The sequence below is a fragment of the Leptodactylus fuscus genome, chromosome 10 (assembly GCF_031893055.1).
Source record: "Leptodactylus fuscus isolate aLepFus1 chromosome 10, aLepFus1.hap2, whole genome shotgun sequence".
NCBI lineage: Eukaryota > Metazoa > Chordata > Amphibia > Anura > Leptodactylidae > Leptodactylus > Leptodactylus fuscus.
The window spans coordinates 7509657-7531774 of NC_134274.1; the positions used below are offsets into that span (position 1 = coordinate 7509657).

The 22118-nt window shown below is 43.0% G+C and overlaps 1 protein-coding gene across 1 annotated transcript in view; it reads left to right on the plus strand.

Annotated features, from left to right (window-relative positions):
• Window positions 1–22118, plus strand: part of LOC142219302 (C-type lectin domain family 2 member A-like) — a 121851-nt gene that overhangs the window by 54505 nt on the left and 45228 nt on the right. The window lies entirely within an intron of this gene.

Below are 22118 nucleotides of genomic sequence, written 5' to 3' on the forward strand. Positions count from 1 at the left end.
TAATGAAGACTGAAAAGTTGTTGCATTTTTTTTTCTAAATGCAGAAGAGTAATAGAATGTTTAAGAAGGTTTTATATTTGAGATACAATGACAATATTCAATGAATATTCCGATTCATAAGAGAAAATCTGATACTAATTTTTTTTCAAGTGGACAGCTAAATCCTACATGTAGGATTTAGTTGTCAGCTTGAAAAATCGGACATCTTTGCAAACAGACACATAATAATAATAATAATATAATAATAATAATAATAATAATACATGTTATTTATATAGCGCCAATATATTCCGCAGCGCTGTACAATTTGTAGGGTTCAAATACAGACAGAAGGATACATTACAAAGAACGTCATTTCACACACTGGGTCTGAGGGCCCTGCTCGCAAGAGCTTACAATCTATAAGGTAGAGGAGGTGACACAAGAGGTAGCAGGGGCGGCATTGCTTATACAGAGGTCAGACACTTTTGTAATAGAGGTGACTGTCATTACACAAACATAAAACTTTATGAGCCGTCACCAGTCGTGTCCTGTAACATGTGGATGGAGCTTGGACAAATAAAGTTAGCCTAAAATGGCCTCATATCATGTGGGGTAATGTGGGAGCGGGGACAGAGGAGGGTTACATTTTGGGGATTCTAATTATAGTACGGAAGGGTTTACATTAGAAATTGTGATCGGCCTGTCTGATAAGATGCGTCTTTAGTTTGCGTTTGAAGCTGTAGAAATTGGGAGTTAATCTGATTGTCCGGGGTAGAGCATTCCAGAGAAGTGGTGCAGCTCGGGAGAAGTCTTGTATACGAGCGGGGGAGGTTCTGATAATTGAGGATGTAAGTGTTAGGTCATTGAGTGAGCGGAGAACACGGGTTGGGCGGTAGACAGAGATGAGGGAGGAAATGTATGGAGGTGCGGCATTATGGAGAGCCTTGTGGGGGAGGGGGAGAACTTTATATTTTATTCTATAATGAATAGGCAGCCAATGTAGTGACTGGCACAGACCAGAGGCATCGCTGTAGCGTCTAGCCTGATAGATGAGCCTGGCCACTGCATTCAGAATAGATTGTAGAGGGGAGAGTTTAGTGAGGGGAAGACCGGTAAGTAAGGAGTTACAGTAGTCAAGGCGAGAATGAATCAGAGACCATAAGTGTCTTTAGTGTATCTCTGGTAAGGAAAGGGCGTATTCTGGAGATGTTTTTGAGGTGGAGGTGACATGAACGTGCGAGTGATTCAATATGAGGGGTGAAGGAAAGGTCTGCGTCAAATATGACCCCAAGGCAGCGGGCATGCTGCCTAGGAGTTATAGTAAGGCCTGAGACTGCAATGGATATATCAGGGACAGATCTATTAGATGGTGGAAACAGTAGTAGTTCAGTCTTGGAGAGATTTAGTTTCAGATAGAGTGAGGACATGATATTAGAGACAGCAGAGAGACAGTGTTAGGATGGGGTCCCGCAGGTTTTCCTTCCGGCGCACAGCGCCACCTGTGGGTCAATCCAGTTCTCTCCCTCGGCGTCGGACCGTGAGGGCTGTGGAGTCTAAGTCCAGCAGTTACGCTCTGAGGCTAAGTCTCATTTTCACCCCACTGAGCATGCTCAGACTTTTTGGAGACGTTCTGAGGCTAAGTCCCTTTCCACCCATACTGGGCATGCCCATTGAGGTATGGCCACTGCCCTGTGGGCGGGGACTTGCCTTTATATGGTGTGAGCTGACGCCTGCCGGGTGCTCACACTTTGACTATTAGGTTGAGACAGGAAGGTCAGGGATAGGTTACTGTCAATGCCAGGTTCCAGTGCAGGTATTCTAGGTTAGGATTCCTGGGTACTGCTGGTAGGTAACGGTAAAGCCTGTTGGTTCTGTCCTGTACCATTGTAGCTCCAAGGCTGTTGTGGAGCCCTTTATGTTTCTGACCAGGGGTGACAGTTAACCCCTGGCAGCCTTGGTTGCACCCTATGTTCCGGTGCAGTTCCCCAGTAAAATACTGGTGAACCAGTGTTCCATCTGGTGTACTCCTCCTTTGCAGCCAGTCCAAATTGAAGCTGCACAAAAACAATTGCTCAGTGAGGTCAACTGGTGTACTCCTCCTTTGCAGCCAGTTCACAGTAGAGCTGTGCAGACGCCTTCACTCAGTGAAGTTACCTGGTGAACGTGCATTGGCCCCTGTTCACATTTGAGCCGCACGAACATACTGCTGCTTCGCTCAGGCAGACGGCAGCCCTTCTGGGGCTTGTGGACCTCGACTGCAGCCACTACCGCAGTCAAGAGGTTCTGTCAAAATAATTATATATATATATATATATATATATATATATATATATATATACAGAACCATAACAGACAGTTGCTGGTTTTCTGTATGAGTGCAGGGGTGATGTCCCGGGAAGATGTGTATAATTGGGTGTCATCAGCATAAAGATGGTACCTGAAGCCAAATCTGGTGATGGTTTGTCCAATGGGGGCTGTGTAGAGAGAAAAGAGCAGGGGGCCTAGGACCGAGCCCTGAGGAACTCCAACAGCAAGGGAAAGAGGGGAAGAAACAGAGCCCGCAAATGATACACTGAAAGTGCGGTCTGAGAGATAAGAGGAGAACCAGGAGAGCGCAGTGTCCATGAGGCCAACTGAGTGGAGCATAGTGAGGAGGAGATGACGGTCAACAGTGTCAAAAGCTGCAGAGAGGTCCAGAAGAATAAGAAGAGAGAAGTCACCATTGGATTTAGCCTTTAGGAGATCATTGGAGACTTTTGTGAGAGCCGTTTCAGTAGCGTGCAGAGCGCGGAAACCAGATTGTAAGGGGTAAAGCAGAGAGTTAGCAGAGAGATAGCGGATAAAACGAGAATAGACCAGGCGTTCCAAGAGTTTAGAGATGAAGGGGAGGTTAGAGACGTGTCGATAGTTAGCAGCACAGGATGGGTCCAGGGAGGGTTTTTTCAATAGCGGAGTTATAACAGCATGCTTGAAGGAGGATGGGAAGATTCCAGAAGAGAGAGAGAGGTTAAATATTTTAGTAAGGTAAGTCGTGACAGCAGGGGACAGAGATTGGAGAAGGTGGGAGGGGAAGGGGTCATTACTGCAGGTTGTAGGGCGAGATGAAGAAAGTAGCTGGGAGACTTCCTCTTCTGTAACAGGATCAAAAGATGAGAATGGACAGTCTGAACTGCGGTTGGTGAGGGGATCAGTGCTATGGTAGGTGTGGGAATCAATGCCACCTGGGGCTTGGGCAGTTATTTCCTGATGGACAGTAAAGGACACAGAATGGTGCCCCATTTAAATGTAACGGACACGGCTAGCATCTGATGCTAATGTCTACGCAAGATTTTGCGCGGACATTAGCATCGGACACTAGCTGTTGGACACCGACGCTAGTGTGAACGCCCCCTAAGGTACATGGAAAACTAGACACTTACAAGCTGCTGTTATAAAGTTCTCCATCCACCCATTTCAAGTCGTCTCCAACGCGGTGAAGTCCTATCCAGGATTTGTTATGTGTACGATGTTTGAGATTAATAAAATCCTGTAACAAGTAAAGAACATTCACTATATTGGATATTATAATACATATGTTACAGCAGACTGGAGCTATACATGGTGTACATCATACAAGTTGTTCTTTTTCCTTTATGACCACTAGATCCGCTCCCATCATCTTACAATGATCCCGACTCTGGTCCCAGGTTCTGTCCAATACATCTGAGTAGTAATAGCAGTCATCTCCATGTAGGAACCAATGAGAAGGACACAGAAGACATCCTGTAATATAACAATGAGGACACAGAAGACGTCCTGTAATATAACAATGAGGACACAGAAGACGTCCTGTAATATAACAATAAGGAGGACACAGAAGACGTCCTGTAATATAACAATGAGGAGGACACAGAAGACGTCCTGTAATATAACAATGAGGAGGACACAGAAGACGTCCTGTAATATAACAATGAGGACACAGAAGACGTCCTGTAATATAACATTAAGGAGGACACAGAAGACGTCCTGTAATATAACAATGAGGAGGACACAGAAGACGTCCTGTAATATAACAATGAGGAGGAGACAGAAGACGTCCTGTAATATAACAATGAGGAGGACACAGAAGACGTCCTGTAATATAACAATGAGGAGGAGACAGAAGACGTCCTGTAATATAACATTAAGGAGGACACAGAAGACGTCCTGTAATATAACAATGAGGAGGACACAGAAGACGTCCTGTAATATAACAATGAGGAGGACACAGAAGACGTCCTGTAATATAACAATGAGGAGGACACAGAAGACGTCCTGTAATATAACAATAAGGAAGACACAGAAGACGTCCTGTAATATAACAATGAGGACACAGAAGACGTCCTGTAATATAACAATGAGGAGGATACAGAAGACGTCCTGTAATATAACAATGAGGAGGACACAGAAGACGTCCTGTAATATAACAATGAGGAGGACACAGAAGACGTCCTGTAATATAACAATGAGGAGGAGACAGAAGACGTCCTGTAATATAACAATGGGGGGACACAGAAGACGTCCTGTAATATAACAATGAGGAGGACACAGAAGACGTCCTGTAATATAACAATGAGGAGGACAGAGAAGACGTCCTGTAATATAACAATGAGGAGGACACAGAAGACGTCCTGTAATATAACAATGAGGAGGAGACAGAAGACGTCCTGTAATATAACAATGAGGAGGACACAGAAGACGTCCTGTAATATAACAATGAGGAGGACACAGAAGACGTCCTGTAATATAACAATGAGGAGGACACAGAAGACGTCCTGTAATATAACAATGAGGACACAGAAGACGTCCTGTAATATAACAATGAGGAGGACACAGAAGACGTCCTGTAATATAACAATGAGGAGGACACAGAAGACGTCCTGTAATATAACAATGAGGACACAGAAGACGTCCTGTAATATAACACTGAGGAGGACACAGAAGACGTCCTGTAATATAACAATGAGGACACAGAAGACGTCCTGTAATATAACAATGAGGACACAGAAGACGTCCTGTAATATAACAATGAGGACACAGAAGACGTCCTGTAATATAACACTGAGGAGGACACAGAAGACGTCCTGTAATATAACAATGAGGACACAGAAGACGTCCTGTAATATAACACTGAGGAGGACACAGAAGACGTCCTGTAATATAACAATGAGGAGGACACAGAAGACGTCCTGTAATATAACAATGAGGAGGACACAGAAGACGTCCTGTAATATAACAATGAGGACACAGAAGACGTCCTGTAATATAACACTGAGGAGGACACAGAAGACGTCCTGTAATATAACAATGAGGAGGACACAGAAGACGTCCTGTAATATAACAATGAGGAGGACACAGAAGACGTCCTGTAATATAACAATGAGGACACAGAAGACGTCCTGTAATATAACAATGAGGACACAGAAGACGTCCTGTAATATAGCAATGAGGATGACACAGAAGACGTCCTGTAATATAACAAGCATCATATAATGAATGTCATATAACATTGTTCCTTACTACTAATAACTGATATTTTATATTTCCTTTGCTTTGGTAACAAGATGTTTTTCACTCACATATGATCTCATCAGCCTAAATTTCAGGCAGAATTCTTCCCCTCCTGTACGTTGAGAATGTTTGTCCTTCTGTTATACTGACACCTCGTGGGCTTTCTTGTTAAATCATCAATATAAGATTACTCTTTATTTTTTAGTTCCTTCATTATTTTGTGTTACAATCCTGAAAGAATCTGGTTTACAAAATGCTCTTAGAAAATAAGAAACCGACCCTTGTTATCCTGAATTTCTGAATTATCTTGAAAATAAGCCAAATTAAGCCAAATTAATTCAGATCTAGAGAATCAGCCATGAGAACCCTGGTGGCATTTAATATTCCATACAATGTACTGGACAAAGCTACAGAATGGGGAGTAACCAAAGAAAAGCTGCAACATTCTTATGGGCTTTGTTTTTAAGGCATTCACTTTACTGCCAAAACGATGTCACCTGTATTCTATTGGCCAATGTTTGGCTGTAATGATGACATCACCTGTATTCTATTGGCCAGTGTTTGGCTGTAGTGATGACATCACCTGTATTCTATTGGCCAGTGTTTGGCTGTAGTGATGACATCACCTGTATTCTATTGGCCAGTGTTTGGCTGTAGTGATGACATCACCTGTATTCTATTGGCCAGTGTTTGGCTGTAATGATGACATCACCTGTATTCTATTGGCCAATGTTTGGCTGTAATGATGAGATCACTTGTATTCTATTGGCCAATGTTTGGCTGTAATGATGACATCACCTGTATTCTATCAGCCAGTGTTTGGCTGTAATGATGACATCACTTGTATTCTATTGGCCAATGTTTGGCTGTAATGATGACATCGCCTGTAGTCTATTGGCCAGTGTTTGGCTGTAGTGATGACATCACCTGTATTCTATTGGCCAGTGTTTGGCTGTAGTGATGACATCACCTGTATTCTATTGGCCAGTGTTTGGCTGTAATGATGACATCACCTGTATTCTATTGGCCAGTGTTTGGCTGTAGTGATGACATCACCTGTATTCTATTGGCCAGTGTTTGGCTGTAGTGATGACATCACCTATATTCTATTGGCCAGTGTTTGGCTGTAATGATGACATCACTTGTATTCTATTGGCCAGTGTTTGGCTGTAGTGATGACATCACCTGTATTCTATTGGCCAGTGTCTGGCTGTAATGATGACATCACCTGTATTCCATTGGCCAGTGTTTGGCTGTAGTGATGACATCACCTATATTCTATTGGCCAGTGTTTGGCTGTAATGATGACATCACTTGTATTCTATTGGCCAGTGTTTGGCTGTAGTGATGACATCACCTGTATTCTATTGGCCAGTGTCTGGCTGTAATGATGACATCACCTGTATTCTATCAGCCAGTGTTTGGCTGTAATGATGACATCACCTGTATTCCATTGGCCAGTGTTTGGCTGTAGTGATGACATCACTACTGCACCATTATAAATAAACACCAGCGTTTGCCCCACCCCACCCCTGCCCCAGCCCCACCCCCGAACAACCACTTTAAAGCAATATCTGTAATGGTTGTCAGAGCTGATATTTGTAATGGCCAATTGTCCTGGCTATTAAATTGAATGCCCACCCCCCTTATTACCCCCTATATAGTCCTCTCACCTGCATTACTGCTGTTAGAAATCTGACAAAACTGTTTTATTTCACTGCACCAAGAGTCCTTGTCAACTTCTCTGAAAAAACCTGGAAGAGACCAATAAAGGGGTCTGATCATTTTTGATCTTCAATTAAAACTAAACATTGTTGCGATATTCACTGAGGAGCAAAAGGGTAACAATGTCCTGACCTTGTGACTTTCTGGTTCCAGATCTCACCGACCACTACAGCTTGGAACGTGAGGATACCATCATTGTATAGACAGTAATCTTGGCTATCTCATACAGAAATGTGACTTGTAACTATTTAGCATAGGATTAGTTCTGCAGATTCTCATCATGTGACTGCGTTGTTACACTTAGAGCTCTATATTAGTCTGTAAATGTATAAGCCACGTCTCAGTTATGTTTTTTCTTAGGCATTCTGTAATACAGACCTAATGAATATTCAATAACTAGATACTTTAAATAAATCCTCAGCAAAATATATCCCAGAAAAATCTTTGAATATGGAAGAATAGAACCACCATTAGGAGTGGGGAAGACTTGACAAAGACAGGCTTCCATATGACACCAAAACCAATGTTCTAGGTGCTATAACATCACAGATATCTTAAGTCACCTCCCTCCTTCGCCATCTGCTATCTCTGTACATACTGACAACACACATTGTATATGGGGCAGAATCTTCTTGCCATTGCTAGTGTTATGAAGGAGTCTGTTCTCTACTAAGAGGAAATAATACAGTATAGCAAAGTATAATAAGAAGTGAGGCCATAGGAAACTTAAATCTCATTAGTGTCGATTCTGAAAAAAAATAAATGAATATATTAAATGAATGTCTCCTACCCCAAAATCCAAGACCGCAACAAAGGAGAAAAATTATGAGGATGAGAATTCCACTGAGAGTTTTGTAACTGCACCGTGTCAAGTTTCTTTTCTGAACCTCTGAAAAAAAAATATAAAAGGTAATAAAATACAGATCAGATGATCGAGGTCCGAACACACAGACCCTACCGGTCAGGAGAAAGTGAGTGTCATGGGAAGGAATGGAGAAAGTGACTTCCTGTCCACTCCTAAGAAGCCATGCCAGTCACGTGACATAGATGAGGACCAGAAACTGTTCAGATCTCCCAAATATACCATAATACCTGTATTACTTGTGTTACAATTTACAGCAGGTGCCTTTCTAATAGAATGTTACATGTTTTGGGAGTTCTACTTTAAGATTCTACTCCATGTTCCTTGAGTTTTACTATCGACTCCAATTTTTGAAAATACAAATTCCATACCATATTACCTCTGCTGTACACCAACTTATAATACAAACTCAACCCAAAAGATACATAGATGAAATAAGCAGGTTCAATATGTTTCCCACCCTCGTGTCTTATGGCTTTTTAAAAAAAAATTTTTTTTTCTAGTTTTGTGGAAACAATTTTTACCTTCTCTCTCATTTTAATCCCAAATACCGTATATACTCAAGTATAAGCCGACTCGAATATAAGCCGAGGCCCCTAATTTTACCACAAAAAAACTGGGAAATCTTATTGACTCGAGTATAAGCCAAGGGGGGAAATGCAGCAGCTACTGGAAAATTTCAAAAATTAAAATGGTCGGAGTTTTTGGGTGCAGTAGATGCTGGGGAAGGGGAGGGGGTGTTTTGGTTGTCTGTCTGCCCCTTCCCTGAGCTTGAGAACTGATTTTTTTCCCCCCACTTGGAATTCAGCCTGGCTGACTATAGGGTATCTGCAGTGCTCCTATTAACCCCTTCCCGACGGAACAGGAGCACTGCAGATCCCCTATATTTAGTAGACATAGGGATACCTAATGTTTATGTGTGTCACAGTCAGTTTCTACTTTTATAGGTATTCTAGGGAAAGGAGTGAGTTAGAATTTTTATTTACTTTATTTTTTTATTTTTTTTAAAACTTCTTTTTTTTCACTATTTTATGGGAGATTCAATACATTACTATTGCAGCTGGTCATAGACACCCCTCCCCCCAAAAAAATATAAACTAAAACTGTGCTGAAAAATTCGGCTTATACTTGAGTATATACGGTCATTGTGGATTATTCCTCCACTATACCAAGTTTATTTTTCTTTGTAAATGAAAAAAAAATTGAAGCAAGGCTCAATAAGTTAAGCTTTGTCATTGTCTTGATTTAAATTGATGTAACTAATATGTACAGCTTGACTCGAATGTTCACATTGTACATTTACAATATGGCGTTGGCTTTGCTAGCTGAATAAAAACAAGTTATACAAAAAAAAAAATTAAAAATTTAAATATGAAAGAAAATGAGTTTCTATGAAATTGTGTCTAAACAAATCCCACGTTCCTGAATATAAACTTACCTAGTATGGGATCTCCGGCTGGTAAGTGAGACTCCCCTGTCTTTATGTCGGCATAAACAATAGTGGGAGCATCTTTGAAATAATAAAAATTACAGCGGTGATGAGAATATTTAATATGCGGTCCCTGATATATAAACTGCTGTCGGCCACATAATATCATATTGGGGGCTTGATCTACTCACTCCATACACCATCCAATCTCCAAATCTTCCATGAGAACATAACATAAACCCCTTCCCACTTGTAACATTTTCTGATTTTCATTTATGACTCCCCCGCCCTCCAAACCCCATAACTTATTTATTTTTCCATTCACAGAGCCATAGGAGGGCTTAATATTTGCGATACAAATTGTTCTTCATAATTGTACAATTTAGTAATCCATACAATGTACTGGGAAGCTGGAAAAAAATTCAGAAGACGGGGAATTGGAGAATTGCATTTGTACGGCTTTGTTTCTATGCCTTCACGGTGCAGCCAATATGATCAGTCACCTGTATTCTATGGCTTGGTACGATCCAGGGGATACCAAATTTGTATAGTTTTAGTTAAATTTTAACTCCAAAACTTTGCAAAAAAAAAAAAATTCTTACAGTTGTCATATTCTGACACCTAAGTTTTTATATTTCTGTGTAGTTTTTCTTATGCGAGGCCAGATATACTTTAGTTCTACCATTTTGGGTAATTTCTATCGCTTTAATCACTTTTTATTCAAATTTTTATCAAAACAGTGAAAAACAGCAGTTCGGGATTTTTTATTTATTTTTTTGCTCCAATATGTTGCTCATCCTATAGGAAAAATATTTGATATGTTTATGGACTGGGCTTTTTCAGACATAAGCTAATGTGTATTTCACAGTTTTTTTGTTTTATTTTTACTTTTATTTGTTCTAGGGAAGGGGTCAGGTGATTCACATTTTCAATTCTTTAAAAAATTTAGAATTTTATTATACTGTATTCAGTAGACCCCTACAGGAGGTCTGAACACTAATGCAATGCAAAATACCACTACTTCTATTACAGGCTGCATAGAGCTGGGCTATTAAAATTAGAAAGAGCCACCAAAAGGATTTATTTTTAGTTTTTCTTTGTTATAATTACAATATCACAGTGCCTCCTGTGAGGAGGTTTTTTTTTTTTTTTACTTTATTAGTCCCATTTACAGAAGGAATTCAGCAACTTTTGCCACATTGAAGAGCTGATATGGGTCCCGTAGCAGCTCCTGTCATGTTACCCAAAGACTAGTTTCTACTATATGAACTTGAACAAGTGACTTTTTGGGAAGCTGCTGTTCATTTGTCAGATGTAATTTGTCAGGGGACAGTCCTTCTTGGGAGAACAAGACGATTCAGCAAATATTTTAGAGGAGAGAAGGAAAAGATCACAAATGGATTACGATGTATATTTTTCAAAGTTTCATATAATTGATTACGGGTTCTGTTGCAAAGCTTATTTGTTCTCATTTCTTTGCTAATCTAAGCTAAGCATTCAATTGAGTCAATTGAGTTGAGTAGTATGGGGATACCTATTGACATTCCTGATAGTTGTTGCCCCTTACCTTCTTCAGTAGACTGTGTCTTGGGTACGTGTCCATGACTTTTCCTGAGGTTTAGTTTCAAGTAGGTAATCTCATCCATATTGGTCACAAGAGTCCCTATGTCAGTATATACTTGTCAGTAATAATGAAATTGTGATTGCCTAAAAATCAGAACAGATATCTATCAGACTCTGCTAAGGCGACCTCATGAAAAATATGGGCAACAGATGTATCAAGGGGCGAGAGGCATCACATCTGCTTAAGGGGTAATCTACTATGTTACTATATTACTTGCACTTGATACATTATATCCATACCTCTATAATATCTCCTTGGCAATTGGCTACATTTGACTATGTACATAGATACTTAACAATTAATGATGATTTTTTATTCCAGTTATTATTACATGACAGTTTAGATAGTGTTACCTTTCTATGTTTCTATTATCCGTGTTTGTAATTTAGATTTTTGCAAATATCTTTATTTTTAATAAATATGGATAAGTTGTCGATTTTTATAACATTTGCTTTAATGTTTAACTATTATATAATGAGGGTTTTTAAAGAAACTATTTATTGACATACGCGCCAACAATGTATTTGTCATTTTTCTAGCAAATAGTTCTCATCTGAATTAAAATATTTTATAAGAATTTGAGCACTTGAATTTATGAATATAGTCTAAATTATAATTATAAAAAAAAATATATGAATTGGTGGATATTACTATTTCAACCGGGGCTAGGCAATAGGCAAATTACCCTATATTATTTCCTTCTTATCGTAGGCATAGTCTAAGGAGAATCAAATCTAGATTTATAAATTCCAGGTTGATGTATGGAAAATATATAAAATTGGGGTTTAAGATTAGAATTACACTTTGTGTCTCCTGTGTTTCCAATGACACAATTTTTAAATTCTACCAATTTTTTTAAGCCCAGACAATGATCCAAATAAGTTTACAATTTGCATTAAATAATACAATAAAAGGCTACTATTTTTCAGAAAGGTCAAGTCATCTGCGTACAAAGTTATCTAATCCTCTACCTATATCTTTGCCAAAATTATGAAATGTTTAATGATTAGTAAAAAAGCAACAGATACATTATAAAATTCGTATTTGTATAAGACGATTCTAGCGAATAATATTCGCTACAACCTTCGATCTTAAAAGAAAATAAGTTACAGAATTAAATTTAAATTTTAATTGATTCTAAGTCAGTTGAAAAATGTTATTTCTATCGTAATTTTTTTTTTATATAGATGAAAGTTACACCATTGAATTCTACATAATTTTTTTTCTTGGGCAATATTATAATTATTTTTACCACTGGCCAAGAAAGAAAAATATATTATATTTGTATGCCAAAGAATAAAATAAATGTAAAAAAGAAACACCCTCTAAAATACCCTCTACAACCAATGCCCTTGTATGTACCTTATATGATCGTGGCTGACGCAATGCTTCTTATCACCAGGTATTGTGCAATGACAATGAGAGACGACTAAAAGTGTCTGAAGATAAAAAAAAAAGGTTAAAAAAAAATTAAGCCATTAGCAAAAATAGATGTCACGTAGGTCACACCTGCCTATACGCAAATTGCCTCGCCACTGTATCATAAGGCTACTTCCTTTGTGGGTTTTAAAATTAGAAATGGGGTCGGACCTTTGGTTAGCCATGAACTGATATTTAATTACATTTTTTTTTTAACATTTTGTGCCATTTTAAACCAAGCTTTAAGAGGAACATGCCAATGTTTTAAATTTATTAACCTGTTTTTATCTGTAGATTTTTTTAAATGTTATTTTCTGTACATGATTATGGAGGGCGGCCAATTGCCTGAGCAAAGAAAGAAAAGGTAAAGAAACTATGCCAATCTAACAAATCAGTACTACCCACAGTACTGCCACAATGTTGTTTTTGCTCCCTTAAAGGGGTTGTCCCATCACAAGGATCCTATCTATACTGCTTGTTAATGTGGATGTAAGACTTTTCCTAAATACACTGCTTCAGCAAAACTGCTTTGTTTGTCCACTATCTTATGTTATTCAATTCATTGTTGACACAGCCCTTGACTTATCTGCTCAAAAGTCAAGTGATGTATCTGCTGCTCTCAGGGGGGAGGGAGGAGGGGCTAAGTGCACGGGGCGCGAGCCTGTGTATCTAGTTATTCCTGTGTCTACACCACGTGACCTAGGTCCTGCACTCAGATAGAGGAGAGGAGCTGCTTTCATTTCTGAACTCGTCTTCTGTTCTCCCAGTTATCAGGTTAGCTAATTCAATTGTGTTCATTATGGCAGAGACAGGCAGTCTCCGTATGTAACACAGAATAGAGTTGCTCCTGCCTGTACTTCCAATATTGTGCATATAGTGTTTAAGGACCTTTGATGACATCACAGGCCCTTCAGCCGCCCCATAGGATCACGCTATGCGGTGGGCGGAGCTACATGCTAATTTGGGGACGGAGCTAAACGGCAGGTTGCCTGTGAAACCCCGCCCACCAAATGATGCAATAAACCAGGAAGAAAGAAGATTTTACAGCAGTGAAGACTGGTGAGTATGGAATACCCCTTTAAATCAATAAATATGATCTTCTTGTGCCATCTCAAAGAAAACCTTTCATGACCTCCTCCAAGTCCATCACTTTGTATTGTTTGGTATCAATTGCTGATTCCTGTGCAGTTGAAAATTTTTTTCTAGGCTCCACCGTTCTTGAGGTTTTTGTAACTAAAAAGTTATTTAGGCTCTGTACTGTCAGGTGGGCGGTGTCTGAAGTAGGCAAGGGGGCGTGACTCAGAGCTCAGAATCCTGTCTCTTCAATGCCTTTCTGATAGTAAAGAGCAGTGATGTTGAACCTTTTAGAGACCGAGTGCCCAAACTGCAACCCAAAACCCACTAATTTATCACAAAGTGCCAACATGGCAATTTAACCTTAACAATGTGCAGATCTACAATCGCTCACAATTTACAGACCTGCAAAATATGGTCATATGGGGCTTTATAGAACTTTCTGCTCCACTGTGACACTCATATAGTCCAATCTGCTCCACAGCGGCCCACACACAGTATATTCTGCTGCGCAGTGGTCCCCATACAGTACAATTTGGTCCATGGTGGCCGCCATGTTCTACAGATGAGTACGCAAAGAGTGGGCTCTGAGTGCCACCTCTGGCACCTGTGCCATAGGTTCGCCATCACGGGTATAGAGCATAACTAAGATATCCGACACCAAAACTGCCTGCACTGATTACTCAGATGGGAGGAGATAAAAATCTGCTGGCAGAATCAGTGGAATGAAGACAAATGCAAAGAACTGAAGTGCTTCATACAAATACCATACATGTTCATGATCAGGCATGGGGGGTGTATGGACAGGGCTGAGGACTTGACCCCTGTCCATAAACGGCAGAAGCCGGCTGTATAATACAGCCAACACCTGCTGCAAACAGTTGCAGCATCTAAAGTGAGCAGGTGCCATCTTTAACTGATCACTACCCTCTGGAACGTCACGGGAGGGCACCGATCGTTTGCTGGGAGCCTATTGAAGACTCCTAGGCTTGTCATTATCACTTCTATTACACCCTGCCATAGGCCTCAGCCATGTTTGCACATATGAATGTTTTAGTACAAAGTGTAACATAAGTATTCGGCCACTAACCACATACCTTCACTTTGCTGCAAACTTAAACCTTATCTATTTACTGAGTAGCACCAGGAAAAGGGTCCCATTATGTATGTGTGTGAATGTGATATTTGGTTAGAAGTGTCATAGAGCAAACAACACATTTCAAGCCAAGTGCCATATTTTAGCACAAGTTCCTTTTTATACTTCTGTTTTTCATCCTGTATTCACTAAGTAATGACGTAGGAGAAAAAAAGTCATATTTGCTTTGAAACTTGTCTACAAGATGAGGTTTTTGTGTAATGAATTTATTAAGTTTAAGTTTATAAATTAAGTCACAAAGATTCAGAAGTTTCATAAATGAGAAGATAGTGGGAGAATACTGAATGGAGAGACAAGTACTGATAACACAAAGTCGGATAGTATTCACCAAGATAGAAAGGGTTAAGGTCGTAGGGTAATACTCCATGGTTTTCCAGTTCAGACACGTGGACTCCACTGCTTCATTGATACCTTGTGTCAGGTTGACCAGTTCCTGTGGTTGGTGGTGCAGGGTGTTATGTCTGGCGGTTGTTAAGGACAGTGGTTACTCGTTGCTTCCAATGTGACTGATCCAATGTTCTGGAAGAGTTTCATTAAGGTACAAACATCCAAATAAAGCACCATTTTACAGATAGGAGAAAAACTGGCAAATTTTGCCAGTTTTTCTCCTATCTGTGGCATAAGCCATCCCTTTAACATGTCCAAGTATCCTCTGCATAAAAAAGTGACCATGTATTTTAAACCTTCTCAAGTGTTCAATAAAGAGCCCTAAAATCTAATGTTGTAGTGATTTGACCTTCCCACTGTGAATTTTTCCTCTTCCAATACGGCCATGTCTTGTAGTCATAGTCATGTCATGTTGGGAGGTGTAGTATATCAATGTATATATGGCCATGTCCTGTAGTCGTAGTCATGTCATGTTGGGAGGTGTAGTATATCAATGTATATATGGCCATGTCCTGTAGTCGTAGTCATGTCATGTTGGGAGGTGTAGTATATCTATGTATATATGGCCATGTCCTGTAGTCGTAGTCATGTCATGTTGGGAGGTGTAGTATATCAATGTATATATGGCCATGTCCTGTAGTCGTAGTCATGTCATGTTGGGAGGTGTAGTATATCTATGTATATATGGCCATGTCCCGTAGTCGTAGTCATGTCATGTTGGGAGGTGTAGTATATCAATGTATATATGGCCATGTCCTGTAGTCGTAGTCATGTCATGTTGGGAGGTGTAGTATATCAATGTATATATGGCCATGTCCTGTAGTCGTAGACATGTCATGTTGGCAGGTGAAGTGTTTAATGATCAGGTCCCATTTCGGGTCATGTTTGAAGCTTTTTTATTACTATGATTTAACTTTAGAAAACGGAAGCTGTTGTGGCTGGAAACTCTTGTGGTGCGCCGGATGTATCTACTGACCACATAATACTGAGGACGGCAGCTTCATTGTAGACAACACCGAGGTAGAAAAACCACTTCTAAAATGTGTGACCTGAAATTCAAATCAACAAAGAAATAGAAATGCTAAAATAAACTTTGTAATAAAACACAGTACACACTCCTAACCAAGAGGGGTTACAAAAAGGAAGAAAAGTGGAGTCTGTCCTTTAGGCCGGGACCACATAAGATGGACATGCTGCTGCTGGGGCCACATAGGATGGACATGCTGCTGCTGGGGCCACATAGGATGGACATGCTGCTTCTGGGGCCACATAAGATGGACACGCTGCTGCTGGGGCCACATAGGATGGACACGCTGCTGCTGGGGCCACATAGGATGGACACGCTTCTGCTGGGGCCACATAAGATGTACATGCTGCTGCTGGGGCCACATAGGATGGACATGCTGCTGCTGGGGCCACATAGGATGGATATGCTGCTGCTGGGGCCACATAAGATGGACATGCTGATGCTGGGGCCACATAGGATGGACATGCTGCTGCTGGGGCCACATAGGATGGACATGCTGCTTCTGGGGCCACATAAGATGGACATGCTGCTGCTGGGGCCACATAGGATGGACATGCTGCTGCTGGGGCCACATAGGATGGACACGCTGCTGCTGGGGCCACATAGGATGGACATGCTGCTGCTGGGGCCACGTAGGATGGACATGCTGCTGCTGGGGCCACAGAGGATGGATATGCTGCTGCTGGGGCCACAGAGGATGGACATGCTGCTGCTGGGGCCACATAGGATGGACACACTGCTGCTGGGGCCACATAGGATGGACATGCTGCTGCTGGGGCCACATAGGATGGACACGCTGCTGCTGGGGCCACATAGGATGGACACGCTGCTGCTGGGGCCACAGAGGATGGACACACTGCTGCTGGGGCCACATAGGATGGACACGCTGCTGCTGGGGCCACATAGGATGGACACGCTGCTGCTGGGGCCACATAGGATGGACACGCTTCTGCTGGGGCCACATAAGATGTACATGCTGCTGCTGGGGCCACATAGGATGGACATGCTGCTGCTGGGGCCACATAGGATGGACATGCTGCTGGGGCCATATAGGATGGACATGCTGCTGCTGGGGCCACATAGGATGGACACGCTGCTGCTGGGGCCACATAAGATGTACATGCTGCTGCTGGGGCCACATAGGATGGACATGCTGCTGCTGGGGCCACATAGGATGGACACGCTTCTGCTGGGGCCACATAAGATGTACATGCTGCTGCTGGGGCCACATAGGATGGACATGCTGCTGCTGGGGCCACATAGGATGGACATGCTGCTGGGGCCATATAGGATGGACATGCTGCTGCTGGGGCCACATAGGATGGACACGCTGCTGCTGGGGCCACATAGGATGGACACGCTTCTGCTGGGGCCACATAAGATGTACATGCTGCTGCTGGGGCCACATAGGATGGACATGCTGCTTCTGGGGCCACATAAGATGGACATGCTGCTGCTGGGGCCACATAGGATGGACATGCTGCTGCTGGGGCCACATAGGATGGACACGCTGCTGCTGGGGCCACATAGGATGGACACGCTGCTGCTGGGGCCACATAGGATGGACACGCTTCTGCTGGGGCCACATAAGATGTACATGCTGCTGCTGGGGCCACATAGGATGGACATGCTGCTGCTGGGGCCACATAGGATGGACATGCTGCTGGGGCCATATAGGATGGACATGCTGCTGCTGGGGCCACATAGGATGGACACGCTGCTGCTGGGGCCACATAGGATGGACACGCTTCTGCTGGGGCCACATAAGATGTACATGCTGCTGCTGGGGCCACATAGGATGGACATGCTGCTGCTGGGGCCACATAGGATGGATATGCTGCTGTGGGGCCACATAAGATGGACATGCTGATGCTGGGGCCATATAGGATGGACATGCTGCTGCTGGGGCCACATAAGATGGACATGCTGCTGCTGGGGCCACATAGGATGGACACGCTGCTGCTGGGGCCATATAGGATGGACATGCTGCTTCTGGGGCCACATAAGATGGACATGCTGCTGCTGGGGCCACATAGGATGGACATGCTGCTGCTGGGGCCACATAGGATGGACACGCTGATGCTGGGGCCACATAGGATGGACATGCTGCTGTTGGGGCCACGTAGGATGGACATGCTGCTGCTGGGGCCACAGAGGATGGATATGCTGCTGCTGGGGCCACAGAGGATGGACATGCTGCTGCTGGGGCCACATAGGATGGACACACTGCTGCTGGGGCCACATAGGATGGACATGCTGCTGCTGGGGCCACATAGGATGGACACGCTGCTGCTGGGGCCACATAGGATGGACACACTGCTGCTGGGGCCACAGAGGATGGACACACTGCTGCTGGGGCCACATAGGATGGACATGCTGTTGGGGCCACATAGGATGGACACGCTGCTGCTGGGGCCACAGAGGATGGACATGCTGTTGGGGCCACATAGGATGGACATGCTGCTGCTGGGGCCACATAGGATGGACACACTGCTGCTGGGGCCACATAGGATGGACACACTGCTGCTGGGGCCACATAGGATGGACATGCTGCTGTTGGGGCCACGTAGGATGGACATGCTGCTGCTGGGGCCACAGAGGATGGATATGCTGCTGCTGGGGCCACAGAGGATGGACATGCTGCTGCTGGGGCCACAGAGGATGGACATGCTGCTGCTGGGGCCACATAGGATGGACACACTGCTGCTGGGGCCACATAGGATGGACATGCTGCTGCTGGGGCCACATAGGATGGACACGCTGCTGCTGGGGCCACATAGGATGGACACACTGCTGCTGGGGCCACAGAGGATGGACACACTGCTGCTGGGGCCACATAGGATGGACATGCTGTTGGGGCCACATAGGATGGACACGCTGCTGCTGGGGCCACAGAGGATGGACATGCTGTTGGGGCCACATAGGATGGACATGCTGCTGCTGGGGCCACATAGGATGGACACACTGCTGCTGGGGCCACATAGGATGGACACACTGCTGCTGGGGCCACATAGGATGGACACACTGCTGCTGGGGCCACATAGGATGGACACGCTGCTGCTGGGGCCACATAGGATGGACACGCTGCTGCTGGGGCCACATAGGATGGACATGCTGCTGCTGGGGCCACAGAGGATGGACACACTGCTGCTGGGGCCACATAGGATGGACATGCTGCTGAATTTCTGCTCTCCTGAAGCTGCTGCAAAAAAACACAACACAAATCAGGTCACTTTGTTCTGCGGGTTTTAGATGCAGCATGTGGATGAGATTTGTATAAATGTTAGCAAACAAAGACATTTGTGGTTCTGACCACCGTGATTTTACTTCCTTATGGCTGCGGCTACATGTTGCAGAAAAGCTGCTTTTGTGTTGCAGATTTTGCTACATTTTGGGGGTCCAATGTAATGAGTGGCGTGAGAAGGAAAGGGAAATCTAAAGGAGCTGCTTATGTTTTTCACTTTTGCTAAATCCACTCTTGGTTTTGGCTCAAAAATCTTTTTTTCACCTTATCCTTGCCCCCCATTAACATGACCGAGCTTTGCCCATGAATCTCCGTCCCCACAGTACTTTGTGAGGACTTGTTTTTTTGCGGGATGAGCCATAGTTTCTGTTTCCATTATGGATTATGTGCAATTGTTTGAACACTGTTTAGTTTCAAAGTCATTTATTGGTTTTAGCAAATACATAAGAAAATTGAAGCCAGATGGGGGGGTGGTAAGGGGTACAGATAACCAAGCAAAAACATGAGCCAGTATTGTGCAGCTCTAGAGGATGGAATTGCCTTGGTATATAACTGGGTGGCCACATAGACACGTATAGCATATCACCTTGTATTACAATATCACAAATAGTGTTGTCCTGTTGTCTCATGACACCCATCCAGAGTTCTCTCCTATATGGTGTGATCTGGAAATGATTGGGTTAAAACATACTGTACCCTGTGTATGTATAGCTGGGCCTGTTGACCTCTTCAGTATTTTGTTTTAACTCTATCACACACCCAAGTGCCCTGTTCTTCACAGACTTTACGTCAACTTTAGCCATGACCAAAGATTGCCATATTCCCTATGTTGCGACTACGAGAATGCTTCTACCGCAAGCTCTAATTGCAAAAAAAGTTAAACATTTAGATGCAATGTGACTCCATTCACTAACTTGAGTAAAGGGTTGTGTTATGTGAATCAGGGTCAAAGTCACCATGCGGCCCTAGCCTAAGGGTCTTATTCACACAGCCTGTTTGGCCATTTTAAATCTCTATTCACTTTTTTGGATGGCTGTGTAAAATGGGTTTTTTCTGTTGTGTTTTTCTGCCGTGTGAAGACCTTGGGTTGACAGGGGGACTCGCAGTTCTCTAATATTAAAAGTAACCTTCTTGCACACAGATTTCTCATTCTATTCCATTACAAGCCACCATAGCTTTCCAGGAAGGTCTCCAGTAGGGTTGAGCCGATCTTGAGATTTCAGGATCGTTTTTAAAATCCTATTTCCGATCATTTTCCATTCACAGGTGGTCCTGAACGTGAAGAACTTAAGCTAGAGATTGGTGTCCACGCTCTGGATGCCACCAGCTATATCCTAGCGTTACTCTGCCTTCATTATTCATTCACCTATGTTCCCCGGCAGCACCACCCACCGATACCACTCTAATTTCCAGTATCCATCTATATCTAGCTAACGCGTTTCAATGTTCCCTGAATCTGGAAACATATCATCAGAGACAGAGGTAACAATCGAATCTAGCCAGCTCTATCTATTGTGATTCTAGCTGGTCTCTCTCTTAACATCGTAGCTTTGCGGCTCAGCTTATCTACCTAGCGGTATTCTAAATTCTAGGAGACAATCTCATGGAGTTATTGTTGTTTCAGTTTCATGAATCATACCCCCCCCCCATTGTTGTGCAGCCATACGGGGCCGCGGAGAGTCCGGTCTTCTATAGGCATACCACCCGCCCTTTCTCCTGACGTCAGCCAATCATAACCTACCACGCTAGTCCGGCCTCTCTCTACCATTGAGGCGTCTCACTGCGCATGCCCTGACCTCTAGCGAATGAAGATCACGCTCCATCGGCGCTCCTCCAGTAGCTCCGCCCACCCTCGGTGAATGTAAACCTATCGCAGCAATCGCTTGCACGTAAGTATAGCTTGTTCAGCTTGAATCCCTTGGATGCAGCTTCCCTAAGACACCCCCATACAGGGGAAACGACCCTATTATCATCAATCCCGTCCATCCCTCAACCATCCAGGGTGTCATATAGGTTTTCATTTAATAGTTGCAGTTTGTATATTCATATAATCGCAAAAGGAAATGACGCTTATCGGCCACCAGATGGCAATGTATAACCACTTGTCATACCGCTAAATATACTCAACATGTTCCCTATATATCCGGTGGCAGTGGCCTGTGCCAACCAACCAGTGGCAATCCGTATCCACTGACAAACGCCTCCATAACAATACTGATGGGTCTCAGAGCCAGAAAAAATCCTTTACACTCTCCTTCATCATGTTATATGCAAATCAACGTATCTTACACAGTAAAAGATGGATCAGAGCGTACTGCGCAGGCGTCCGACATCAAACATAGGTGAATGAATAATGAAAGCAGAGGAACCAATCTCTATCTTAAGTTCTTCACGTTCAGGACCACCTGTGGTTGGATACACATGAGATTGCTTAAATTTGTCATCGGCAGTCACAGTGTTAATCCTACCCCCTCAGTCTTCTATTCTGACAGCGGTGCTAGTTTTGCACCGGGTGTAGGGAATTTTGGTTTGTTTTCATTATTGTTGAGGATAGGGGTCAATATTAAATGAAAATAATATAACTGGTTTTAATCTGATTTAGACATCCTATTGGGACAGGGATCCTCCTGTTCTATAAGTCAATACTTGTAATAAAGCAC